At 40.4% G+C, this 13,709-nt stretch overlaps 1 protein-coding gene and 1 long non-coding RNA gene across 2 annotated transcripts in view; one reads left to right on the plus strand and one right to left on the minus strand.

Annotated features, from left to right (window-relative positions):
* pde4ba (phosphodiesterase 4B, cAMP-specific a) overlaps positions 1–13,417 on the minus strand; it is a 174,906-nt gene extending 161,489 nt beyond the window's left edge. The window contains exon 1 of the mRNA XM_051375876.1: positions 13,038–13,417. The gene's annotated coding sequence lies outside the window, so the exon portion shown is untranslated. The remainder of the gene's footprint in view (positions 1–13,037) is intronic.
* LOC127349861 (uncharacterized) lies at positions 2,228–3,236 on the plus strand. Its single transcript, XR_007880432.1, has 2 exons — positions 2,228–2,351; positions 2,986–3,236. It is a non-coding gene; the product is annotated as an uncharacterized LOC127349861 (long non-coding RNA).
* Positions 13,418–13,709: the final 292 nt, after the last annotated feature.

Below are 13,709 nucleotides of genomic sequence, written 5' to 3' on the forward strand. Positions count from 1 at the left end.
ATGGAAAGACGAGAATCATCTTAGGTGATTCAAAATGAGACAGAAACATCTTTTCAAGTTAAAAATTCTTCAACTTAAGCAAAACAGTTGTTACATGACTCTTTTTCATGAGCGTGCAGAGACAGGAGCAAAGGAGTCTGCAGTATGCAGTTTTATGTGTAATAGTCTCAGACATCACCATTTCAGAACGATCACTTCATCATTTATCTACATCCATATTAGGACCCTCACACCTACTGCAACAGTACAGTACTTGGGGGTCCCTAACACCATATTTTGGTTAGCGCCTAAGTGGAAATCACCACACTGGGTAATTACGGGCCAACTGTGTTAATTTTCTGCCCTCACATAGACTTGTTTTCCTCAAACAACACCAAATTGGCTGCAATCATTGGCATTAAATTGGCACAAAATCTACTGTTAAAAATAATCCCAAACTTGCCCACATAGTGTAGCAATACAAGTAAATGAGTACTATTAAAAAATATTTTTGAATATTAATTTGTTTCTGTCGTACAGGCACATCTTGGCATATCTGCAAATTGGTTAATTAGTGACCTTAAGCTGCTGCTGCTGCTGCTGCTGCTGTAGTGCCACTGCTGAGTTAACAGTGGCCGCTTCTACATGAGACCTTGTGTTAATTTGGATTCATTCATAAAAAATTTAAAATTCCACTGATCAATCTTCTGAATCGTCCTATGAATGCTGTCCTCCCAAGGACGATAGATACATTGATTTCATAGTACCCCAATGTTTACGTTCAGGTGTGGAAGCCCTCTAGTGGCTGTAATAGTTATGACCAAAGGAGAAAATCAGTTGAAGTTATTGTAAAGTAACAAAGTTTGCGTAGGGATGTGGTCAGGGTGGATGGATGGATCAACAAAGAACTGGAATTGAAAGACAAATTTGTAGAAAAACTAGCACAGCCAGTCAAAAAATGTTTCTGAATTTCCAATAACAAATTGGCCTCATACCAAGAACAGACAAACAAGATACTTGCCTGGTGAAAGGTCAGCATGCTTTTTTTGTTTGTTACAAAAGCAAGTTTGAGTCACTGAAACGTAACGTGTACTACTAGCAACATGAGCATTTCAATGAACGTTGTTTAGTGCTTCAACCACGGTTTGGTTGTTATTGTGCCTAAACCTAACCAAGCCATAGCATTGTCACATCATAAAACTGGTTTATTTTTCAACAGGGATTTTGGAAAACACAGACAAACAAGATTTCTACTGTAAGTGCTGTTCTAGAGGACATGGACAAACAATGTGTTTGCCGTTTAATTTGGAGGACTTATGGCAGCTTTGGTGTTCTTCTCAGTCAAAAACACGTGGCTCAGGTGAAATGGACACACTTGAACTTGCAGTGTGTTTTACCTTACCAGTAAGATAATGAAATATAATCCATTATGTCCAGTTTGAGTAATACATCCATTAGTTTGAAGGCTTACCCGATGGCAACACACTGCACTGTGGTTTATAATATTAAAAGGAAGAACTGTAAAATGGTTACACTGGCATTTAATCCTTAAATGCAACAAACACTAAGTAAAGAATACAACTAGGCCATTCATTGTTTTCAGTTCAGAAGGCCAAAATAAATACAGCACCATTTGCATCTTGTTGAATCAAACAAAGGAGAGTATTAAACAGGTCCCCCAAACTTTTTATAGCAAATTCATTCCACCTACAAATACAAAGCTTTTTTTTCTCTTGCAAGAATTCATGACACACTGGAGATGGTTTACAATTGAGAGATATTAGTGAAACTATGTTAGCATATCATTCTGTAGCCTACATCCCTTGAAAGCCTCCCACATGAGAATAGTGTAGAGCAGAAAAAAAATCACAGAACAAGAGGTCAGAGCAGTGGAAATAGATTCATTGCTTCCACATTTTCTACTAAGCCAATGTAGGATTAATATTTAGAAAACAGACTAGTGATCTTAAGTGCACATTATTTATTTCAGACTCTTCTGCAATGCTTAAATAAATGTGACATAACACAACAGGTGACTCTAAAATCACCCATTTTCAAACTCCCCTCATGCAAATACAAGAAACTTCACATCTAGACCAGTGATCGCCAGTTTATCTGTCGGCTCCAATCCACACTGTCTAGGGATTTTCCTCCTCACAGAGATCATCAATGTGAGACAGAAACTGGTGCTCAGGGAGCTGCTAATGAGCAAAGTCTCGTTTTTTTTCCCTCTGTCTCTCTCTTTCAGCCGCTCTTATCTCACACCCTGACATGAATGTTGTCATTTCATGCACACACACGCAGCCTTGGTTCACCCCTCTTCCTAGCAACCCCTACTTTAAGAAGTCTTGGGGAAATCAGCTTATGAAAAAGTAAGTGCTTTCTCATAACTCCTCATTGAGACAATAAAAAAAACTTGATTCACTCCCTCAACAGCGTCACACTAATGCAGGGGGAGCAATCAGAGTGAGGGCTGCACTCCTGTTGAGTGTGCACTGGAGAGCATAAACACTCTGAGTAGGGACACCAACTGTGTTCATTATTAAAGAAACAAGGAACAAAGGAGGCAGAGGGAGAGAGAGGGTTTATTTTCTCACAAACAAACAGATAGTAATGTGTGTGTGTGTATTGGGAGAAGGTACACAAATGCCTCACCTAGGTGGAGTAGTTAACTACACCAACAAAATCCTAAAAGTATCATTTCAAGATTAATTTTTTTCAGACTTGTGATTATGGATTTTAATTTGGCATTAAGGAAATAATAGAATCGGCCAGTGGCCATCAGCCTCAATGACCAATCTAATTGGTGGAGTGCTAGCCCTTGACTAGCGAATCAGTGAGTGCACGAGAAAACCGGAAGTGACGATGGTAAACACCAGTATCTTGTTATTATTAGCCATCGTATTTTCCGTTCAGCGAGTGATGACAATAACGATCCTTCTTGAGTACTATCAACACTCTCTGATGAAAACAATGACTGACGACAGCGTGCTCTGTGTTTACTAGGTCTAGAGTGATCCATCATTTCCGCCCGCTGTTATGGGGATGTATAACGCCTCGCGCACGCGCAGAATGTACACTCCATCCGGCATCGGTTTGGTGTGTTCGGAGGCACTTTTTTACCGACTGGGGGAGATGGGAGCCGACTGATCGGTCCGACTGCTTTTCTGCCGACGGTCGGCCATCAGGTTGGTGTGTCCTGGCCTTAAAGCCCCTTGAACAGCACAAAAATGAATAAAAAGTGTTTTATAAATACAGTTTGATTGCTTGATTGAAATTATGTAACAGAAAACCCAATGAAATGCACACAAGTAATGACTTTTTTATACATCATCTCCACATACATCCTTTCAGCTGGTGGGTACTACTGTATAGCATTTTCACACACAATCCGTTTGACATCGGATTACGTACATGGGATCAACCAGTGTTTGACACAATCATAAGCAGACTGCTGTCATGGGTTAATCCCCTCACTTTTCCACAGTTGTAATTCTACACGTCAGTGCACACACAGAGAATTACAACAGAGCAAATATACAGACAGGATACGTTGCTGGACAGAGTTGATTTTCTGTGTTTACACTGGATATAATATGGTGCAGATTTGGACTATATTTCTTTTTTTACTTTATGAAGAACTAATCAATCAGTGTACTTGATTCCACCACAAAGGTCCATATAAAACATGCAACAACCTGCAAGATTCAATCATGTTCAAATGTAACTATGACCGAACAGATTTATGGTTTGATAGGCTTGAAGATTGAGAGGTAAATCCTACAATAATTCTATATCAACACTGTGACCCTATAGTAACCTTTTATTAATCCTATAGTGATTATAGACCTGTGTGTTCACCCTCTCATACCAAGGGTGAACAGTCTCAAGCCGGCCTTCAACATGTTGACCTATTCAATCAACGTCAAAAACGAGTTTCTTCCCAATCAGAATATTGATTACCAAGGTTTTACATCGGAGGAGAATATTGAGTGGCTGCCAGGTCAATTAGTTTCCTCATGCCTGGATGCACTGAGGACCTTCTTGACACAAACATAATACACAATTTGATGATGATTCTGTTCAATTACCGTAGTGAACCATGTCAGTGAGCCAGTAGACACAATACCAGGGGCCTTGGCAGTAACACACCTGAACGGAAGGCAGCCATTATTTATTTTCAGCAACGCAACATGGCTCTGTAAGTTTGTATATTAGTCCACACTGAAATATCTTTATAACTATTGAATATATTGCCATGAAATTTTGTACAGACATCTGTGATCCCCAAAAGAAGCCTAATAACTGTGATGGTCTTCCAACAATTTTATTCACAGATTTTGGTGAAACTGGATCATATTTTATGGAGAAACTACTTTATCTGTTTTCCCTCTGATATCCTCCAGCTACTCAACCTCAACAGTGATTTACGCTTAGGTTGCTGCTTGCCTAGCTCTGGTTCTGCTGCCCATTCTGGCGCTGCTCTCCTCCAGCTTTAGTAGTTGGCCCCATCTGTGGGCCTGACAACCTCCTCCCAGCAGTCCAAAAACTCCTGTGCTAGCAACACAAACACTCCTCTGGTGGTGTTCTGGGCTCCCAGTCTGGGCACAGAGGCCAGTATACCTGCTCTCATGACAGCTACCTGAGATAACAGATTCACTTCTTGTGCATGCTCTTACAGAGATGCCTCTTGCGTATGCCTATATCTGCATCCAGGTCCCTCTCAACTACAAGGGCACCACATCCCTCCACCAAGGTCCTCTGTCCTCCTCCCTCTGCAGCTGTTGTGATCCAATGCCTGGAGGTAGAGAGGTTGTATAGGCAGAGAGAGGAGGGGCTATCATCTCAATCAGTAGCTAAGTTTACAAGAATTTGCCATATTTTAAGATTCAAGGCAAACTGGGATAAACAGTTAGACTACATACAGACAGCTTTCATTTAAGCTTGCTTGTAACAATTTGCTATTATCTTAACAACTCTGCTTGTAACAACAACAACTGTGGACAAAGCAGGTGGAAATATTGCTTTACTTTATTTTTTTTTGTGGTGAACTCAAGGAAAACCTTCACTTCACTTGGGTCAGTGTCTGCACCACAGCCTCTCTGCTGTCTGCTGTCTGCTATGTGTGTGTGTGTGTGTGTGTGTGTGTGTGTGTGTGTGTGTGTGTGTGTGTGTGTGTGTGTGTGCACTCAGAGGAGAGGACAGAGAAAGTGACCTTGCAGACTGAATCAAAGTGAAAAATTGTTCATGTAACTGCCCCATAATTTGAATCATCTCCAAAATTGAACGGCTTTTTCCTTGGCCCTTGTTACATCCTTCCACCAAGTTACATGAAAATTGGGCCAGATGTTTTCTCCTTAATCCTGCTGACAGACAAACAATCAGACAGCACCAAAAAAAAAAGAAAGAACTTCCTTGGTGAAGGTAATAATTGATTTTGCTCCCGATATTTAAAATGTACAATTTTAAAAGTAGGCAAGCAAGTACAAGATGAACCATTAACCCCCTTTAACAGATTATATTCATCCAACCTTGGATTCTACTTTTTTTGGAAAGAGCAAGTACAGAGTGCAGGTGCACCTAGTACACATAGAAAATGTAACAACCCGAACCTCCTGCAGAGATGTTTGTGGGCAGATAAAAATAGAGGTCACACTGAAAATAAAAGTGGGAAAGGGTTTCAGAGAAGATATATTTGGGCCTTGTTTGAAAAGCAATCTATTTGTTCTGTTGTTTTTAGTCTAGATTTATGTGCATTGTTGCTGTCTACAACACTTTATAGCAAACCTACATTTTTAAATTTAAGGCAGTGCTTAATATTTGATGTGAACAATCTGTGTTCACCAAAACTGTATATGTATTAGGTCACTCACCAGCGTATCTCACACAGATAACTCAATTCTATCCCTCAATCTACTCATCAGTTTTAGCTTCTCTTGAATATAAAGACATGAGCCTACTGCTTGGCATGTTAATTACTCTCAATTATCTAGCTCATCTCTTCTTGCTATTCATCTCTGTCAGCTCAAGCTTAGTGAGGGAAATACTCTTTCAGTGAGTGAGAGGAGGAAGAGGGCGTCCTTTTGTTTAGTCACTGATTAAATTAATAACCAAGATTATTCACGTTGGTTTATGATATTCATAAGAACACTGTTAAGAGTCAGGGAGGGAGACAGATGAGCCGACAGACTGACAATGAACAAATAGAATTCAGTTAACAGATATAGGAGCCTATACTGGATTCAAAAATTGGACCACCCAAAGATTGTGACCTACAATAAAATAACATTTTATGGGCTAGTAATCAGTGGCGTGGACTTGGGGTACACAACTTGGATTCAGAGTAGATTCATAAATCAAACAAGACAAAATCTTGCAACTTGACTTGGACTTTAACACCAATAACTCATAACTTCACTTGAACTTGAGCCATTTGACTTGAAAATACTTGATACCTTCCCTTAAGCCCAAAGATGAAAGAGTTTGTTATTTAAAAAGTGTGGACCTAATCAATCCATTTCCCTTCATTTCCTAAAACAACTAATGTTACTAATGCTATTCATTCCCAGCATGTTGATACTTAATTCCCCCTACCCCCCCTTGGCTCACCTGCTAGAGCCGGCACCCCATGTACTAAGGCTTAGTTGTTGCTGCAGCAGCCATGGGTTCAAATCCAACTTGTGGACCTTTGCTGCGTGTCATCCCTTCTCACTTACTCCCCTTTCTGTCTTTCAAGCTGTCCTGTCTAATAAAGGGGGAAAACAAACATATACATTTTAAAATTTCCCCAGATCCAACCAGTGTGTTTGAACCAGTCAAAAGTAAATTATTGTTCCCAAGGTCACAATACAATGTTGCACTGTAATTACAACAACTGTGCAAACTGCTTCTGCTGATATAGATTATGTGGTATGACTGAAAGCTCAAGAACTGCTACTGGAATTTGTGTAGTAGAACCAGTGTACAAGTACATTGGTGTTTAGGCTTGGTTAGGACCAGTTCACATGCACAGTCCAAACACCTGTGGCTGATTGGTCATTACTTGTCACATCACTCAAAATCAAGCCTTCGAATAGCCTTGATATATTTATATCACAGCTTGGTAGACTCAACCTTCATACCTGAAGAATAATGTTTCAGATCATCAACTCTTGCATGCAAGCAATTGTATCAGATTCCAATCAAATATTAGAAAAGGCACAATGTTAATGTTAGTGTTTGATACAGTTTGTCTATAAAATCAATTTTAGCTGGATCACATCACACGAAAAGTGCACAGATGTTAGGGTACTGACAAGTTAATGATGAATGAGAATATATCAGCCTGCTCCTTACAACAAAAACCCAATTATGTGCTCTGACAGCCATTGTTGTAATTACAGTATTGCCTGACAACCTTACTTTCTTACACGCCTTTCTCAAATATGTCTCAAACTAATGCATGTGCACACAGCTGTCTCTGCCCCTCCTACTTATCCACCATTATATATCAATTCCATTTGGCCTAAAGAACTGTGGGCATTATCCTGCCATGTCTCTATCGACCAGACAAGTGAAACCCCACTTAAAAACACCCAGTGAAGATGATGCAGGGATGGCTGGATGGATGCTACAAGAAGAGGGGAAATGAGGGTCGGTTGTTAAACTAAACTACAATTTGAAATCGGGAATGACAGGAAACATGTCAGGATGACATCTTCTAAGGCCAAAGTGGAAAAGTGGATTGCCTCCCTTAATCATGAAGAAAACAGCTTTTAACTACCATTTAAAGAAATAAATAACAAAGCAGACAAACCAGTTTGAACCACCCAAAAATTGTCTAGCTGATGGTACATATCCATCGTAGAGCTGTACCTGACTTAAAACGTTGTCAGTCTAATTGGATTTGACTATTCAGTGGTGATTTAACTATTTGTTCCTTTTTTTTCCTGTTAAACACCCTACCAAACTACTATATCAGCTTACACATGTCTCATGTTTGAGCTTACCCCACATTTAAATGCCTTTCTTCATCATCTGTGGTCTGAAAACATTAGATTCCCACAAATTCATAGAAAGTAAAAATGTGCGTCATACTTAGTTTGGTAATAAAATCCCAGCACACCATGAAACATCTCTGCTGCTGGGCTGTTGACAGCTGAAGAGTCAATCACAGTGGACGGCAGTGGAACAGATTGTACCACCGTCTGGTTTAAAAGCCGACTTCACTGACAGCCATGACTGGAGCAGCCAAAAGACTGGAGTCACAGTGTCCTCCATTTCTATCACCCTTCTCTGTGCCCATCATTAGCTTTGTTGTTTGTGGTCATTTTGAGACTACATTTTGTAATGTTGGCAGCCTGTCACGCTGTTAAAAAAAAAAAAAAAATGTTTAGAGATTTGACAGACAAAATGTGAGTGGACTCTCTGGTCTTCTCTACTGATGACTCAAAGCATTGATCTTTCTGGGGCAGTCCTAGTCAAATGCATTCAGTGTTTAAAATTTTCAATAATTTTAACAGCCAAATAGATGACCTAATGAGTAAAACATAGCATCTTTGGCAGAGCTTTGGAGAATAAAAAGGTCCGGTGTGCAACATTTAGGAGGACTTATTGGCAGAAACTAAATATAGTATTCACAGGTGGGTTTTCTTTAGTGTATAATCACCTGAATATAGGAATCATTGTGTATAGATTATTTGCATTTATGCCTGGTTCTACCAATTTTACTTTGCTCTTACCTCCTGGTTTTTATTGACTTCGGTCTGTACAAATTGAGCTAGCAGTATAATACACATACACACATAATACTTTGGGAAATCCCTGATACTGCCTGCATATCTACCACTACTAGCAAAGTTTAAAGCCCAGACAGTTCTCAGACATAACTAACAAATGGCTACCTACTAGCTAACCACCTAGAATCCGCTGTTTCCTATGTATGTGGCTGATTACTGGACCTTCCTAAAGTATACTATGACATTAGCAGGCCCTTGAAGAGACGACCCCTCAGTAAGATGCATTTACTGACCTTCTGAAACACACTCTCCTGGGTCCTAAAACGTTGCATAGCTTTGACACAACACACACACACACACACACACACACACACACACACACACACACACACCCCCACAACAACAACAACACAGATGTTCACCAGCAGCAGCAATATTATGGTTACAGAAGCACTCACAGATTTGTGTACATGTAAACAAGTATAATATGTTCACCCTGTAAACTCCCAAAAAGAGGGATAATTGGTTGTTGGAATGCTTCACATTTGCCTTTTATTCAAATTTTTAACCAGCTCTTTGAGTGAGGGATATTTAGCAGATGCATCTTCTGTCTGGGAGATCTGCCAAGAGTATTTAACCAACTTCCAAAAAAAGCCAGGACAAATATAGTGATAGTGAAAAAATATCAGCATAAATAGCTTTGAAACAACACACATTTGCTTCAACTACTCCTTATTTACCTGCAAAAAAAACAAGCAGATCGAGTACCACACAACATAATCAACAAGAGCCTCAGAAACTACCCTGACCTTTAGTTATAACCCCTTTAAGAGCAGAATTGAGCCCTGTCATTGAGTTGCACATTCCAATAATCCATATCGCAATTAAAATGACAGGCTGACAGGATTGGCTGAGTGACAGGAAGGGACTGGGGGGTAGGGGCAGTACAGAAAGAAAAACTGTTGCGACAAGGTGTTTAATAAGATCATGAGTATCACATGTTTAAAAAGAGCGCTGGTAGCCTACTGGGCAGTTGGCTGTGCAAAGACAGGGCTGACTCATAATTTGTGTCCAGCGAGTAAAAAACACATGTTCCTCCTCTAACTCAACAACAAACGATGAGATACAGTAATTGTTCCTGCACACTGGAGCTTCTTTATGGCCAACAGCATAAATATACACCTTTGAGGTGTAAAAATGTGCAGCTGTAAAGCAGGGCGCTGTTGATAAAGACTAGAGACAGTCAGCAAATCTTCATTGGGTACAACGTCACAACACTGTGCAGCTCCCAGGTGTGAAAGCATACAGCTGAAAGACTGTGAAGTAAGAACATGCAGTATACTTAGCAAATCTTCTTTGGATACGATGTCACAATACAAAATCTCTCATTTCTTCTAACCTTGCAATGGCTGCCCACGCTTTCACTTCTTTCATTCTACTCTGATAAGCATTTCTTTTAAATTATTATGAGTAGGATGTGTGACAAATGATTGGCAGTCTTCTCCTTTACTCCTGACCCTTCCCACGTCTGAATGGATGAATTACCCTCTCACTGAGCCATCCATGGTCTTTGCTTATGATTTTAACCCACAACAAAGAGGTTTAGAAACATCAAACTTCTTACCATTGAATTGTATTGATGAATACAATGGGGGTTATAATTAAATAGGCCATGCAGGGCACCCCTGTTGGCTTTGTTGCATTTCATTCCTCATCTCCCTCTCCCTTGGTTTCCTGTCATCTCTCTAAATTCGGCTCTCCAATAATAGCTAAAAATGACCCAAAATAAATAAAAAGAAATAGGCCATGCAGTTTTAAAAGCAACACCTACAGTAGTTGAAAAAGAAGTTCACAAGGTTTGGGAGTTTCAAGATCCCTTGAGTCAGATAAGCACTCAACAATTGCTCTGACATGGATCAGTCAGGCCAAAGCGCTTCTCAATGGATGTTCTTAAATCTCATAACAAAAAGGGAGCTCAAAAGGTGTAGTCTGACTTTGTGAGGCTATTTACTGACAGCTATTTCTTTCCGCCTGCTGTATAAAAAGGTGATTCACGACACTAGTAATGGGTCAACTAGTTTCTAGTAGCAATTGGATTGTAGTGCCCAGAATTAATCAAACAGTTACTTCTGGAGTTATTGTATGTCTGCCCTGACTTACTCTGGGTTAAAAGCTGCTGGAGCCAGTGTCGCCCTCTTTAAACTGTCTCTCTCAACATCTACACGATAAAAATACAAAAAAGGGGAGCTGAAGGGCTCACTCACTTTAAAATAATCAATAAATAAATAAAACATGTCGGAAAGGCAGCTGAACGGAGGCACCACCAGGTTTTCGGTGTCTGAAAGGCTGTTTTTTTTTTGTTATGAGAACAAAAAAGCAATGTACTCACTTAGTGGTTGAACATGATTGTAAGCAGACTAATTGATTGGCATGCATGCTGAGTGTTAAATTACTGAATGTATGATTACTGTAATGAATATCCGGTTAACGGTTTAATGTGCACATATAGCCCACAGTGCAACTCACATCAACGCCACACACACTTTTTAATGCAATCAGAGTGCCCACATTGTAGAGTGCTCAATTGAAATCTCAAAGTGGGTCAGGGTAACCAATTTCAGCCCCATAATGATACCAATGAAATATTTGTAAATAGCATGAGTCAATCTTGACAGTCAGATGTAATTATTCACGTGCTACGGGACTGAAACTAGTGGTGCCTCTCCACTACGAGCCCTGCTCACGGATCAGTGGGTTTCCACATTTACACATGGAGTGTAAGCCAACAGATCAATAGACCCAGAGTTTTGTATGGAACGACTGGTATGGAAGAAGAATGTCACACATAGTTCTCTCATCCAGTGAGGCAATGACAGCAAGACAAAGAAAGAGTGAGCAGAGCTGGAGGATTTAAAGGTAGATGAGTCAAAGGCATAAAGGAAGGCAAGCAGGGAAGAGAAGAGGAAGTATCAGGGCATCTGTAGGGTGCAAAATCAGAGGTGTGTGAGGAAGATACAAGGTGACTAGAGAAACATCAAAAACTGAGAGAGTTGCTGGAGAAAGGAAATGTGACTGCCAGCTGACTGACATCAGCGGACTGAGTTATATGTTTGTTCACAGCTTCCTTCACAAAGCAGGACAGCCTGCTGGTTTGGATCTGTCACTAGTGGGAGTCCCCACACTGCCGCTCAGACCTGCGAGGAATTCCGCTTGTACCAAGTCTCCATTTCAGTTCATGCTCTGAATACATTTTCCGCCCACCAAGCTCTTCTTTGCCACTTTAAAAAAAAAATGCAAATTGTGTGATAATACAAAAGCACCTAAGCAGACACAGGGGAAGACAGACATCTCTGCAAAGTCTGTCCTGAGATCTGAAACAATATTGAACTTGAAGCCACTGTCAGTCAGGACCAAAAACAGCACAACAGGAAAGCTGCTGCTCTCTGCAATACTGGAAAGCAAGTTGCCAAGCTCAGTGACAGGCGGACGTGTTGACAGCTCTCTACATTTGGGAAATAAAGGAAGGAAGGAAATGTAATCCTCTTATAAAAATGGACAATTAAGTTCAGTCATTACATGATTCAGGGGTTAAAACTGGACAGCAAGAAACTGTAGCTACAGGGTTCTGATAGATGCATCAGATAATATTAACACAATGCACTTGTTTAAAACAGGTCAGGTCAACACTATCAGGCAGCATCCACATGGCCAGTGTCTCCTACTGGGACTAATGAGCACTTTCCTGCAAGGCACTGAGGCTGCTGATGGAAATATGACCCCGACATGTCTAATGTAAATCGATGGCATTTATGCTGATGGGCAGGTTTACTATAAGTATATACACCAACATCCAATTAAAGATTATAAGGTAATATGCTACATTAACTAACTAGTGAAAGATGTAAGGCACATGAATGATATTAAATGGTCAAATCTAGACTTGAAATGCCAGAAAGTCAATATTTGACAGTGCAGAAAAAATCTAAAAGTCAAGATTGAATTGCATAAAATGTCCCAGTATGAATATAATAATATAATACTGTGATTTATATGGCTCTAGGGTCTAGCTTATGACTTTGATATGATGCAGGCTGCCTGTGTTAATAAAAAGAAAGGGGGAACACCGGGGATGAAAGAGGATGAGGTTAGGCTGAACTTGTCGGTATGTTTAAGGATGACAGGAGCCAAACAAAGCGAACCAAAATATTACCCACATCTCCAAAATCCCATTTTCATTAAGCCCCTTTCTCCGCCGTAGCGTTCAGGATCAAAACACCATCTAGCAAATACAATCAAATTAAATTAAATAAGCAACCTAAAAATCAAAAGCTTCTTGATTACCTTGTGTCTTCTCCACAGCTCATCCACACGTGGGGACAAAGGGAATCCCGACGCCTTTTGCGCGTTGTTTTCGGACTGGAGAGAGCGGCTGTCACCACATCCGAAATAAATGTCTTTTATTCCGTATCAGCGAGGGTTCTCGCCATCCTCTGTTGGGATATGTTTACTCCAGAGCTGCCCCCCCTTTCCCCAAAAACGAACAGAGTAATCCGGACTCTTCAGTCGGTTTTTTGTTATTCACATGATTTAAGGTCTCTTGCTTGTCCACTTTTTCCAAGATTAAAACACAACTGAGGCCAAACTGGCGCGTTTCTTAAACCGGTTCTTGTTTGTCCCAGTTGAATTCCGTTTTCACCATTCACAGGGTTCCCGTTCACATCGAGCTGCTTCTGTTAGGGGGGTTGAAGGCTTTCGAGACTCAAACGCATCTGAAACTCGGTGCCCCCCCTAACCATCCCTCCCTCCCTCCCTCCCCCCATCTCAGCAGACGAGGAGTGTGGACCAATTGAGAGGCAGAAAAAAAGAGAGAGGGACGATCAGAGCATCTCAGTCTGGAGTGGGACCAAAGAGAGACAGTTTACAGACTCCATGAGAACAAATGTTTATTCTTTACCGTACTATTATTTGCAGAGATGGGTTAAACTAAAACTAAAACTATAAATATTAGGCTAC

Source organism: Dicentrarchus labrax, unplaced genomic scaffold (assembly GCF_905237075.1).
Source record: "Dicentrarchus labrax unplaced genomic scaffold, dlabrax2021, whole genome shotgun sequence".
NCBI classification, from domain to species: Eukaryota; Metazoa; Chordata; class Actinopteri; family Moronidae; genus Dicentrarchus; species Dicentrarchus labrax.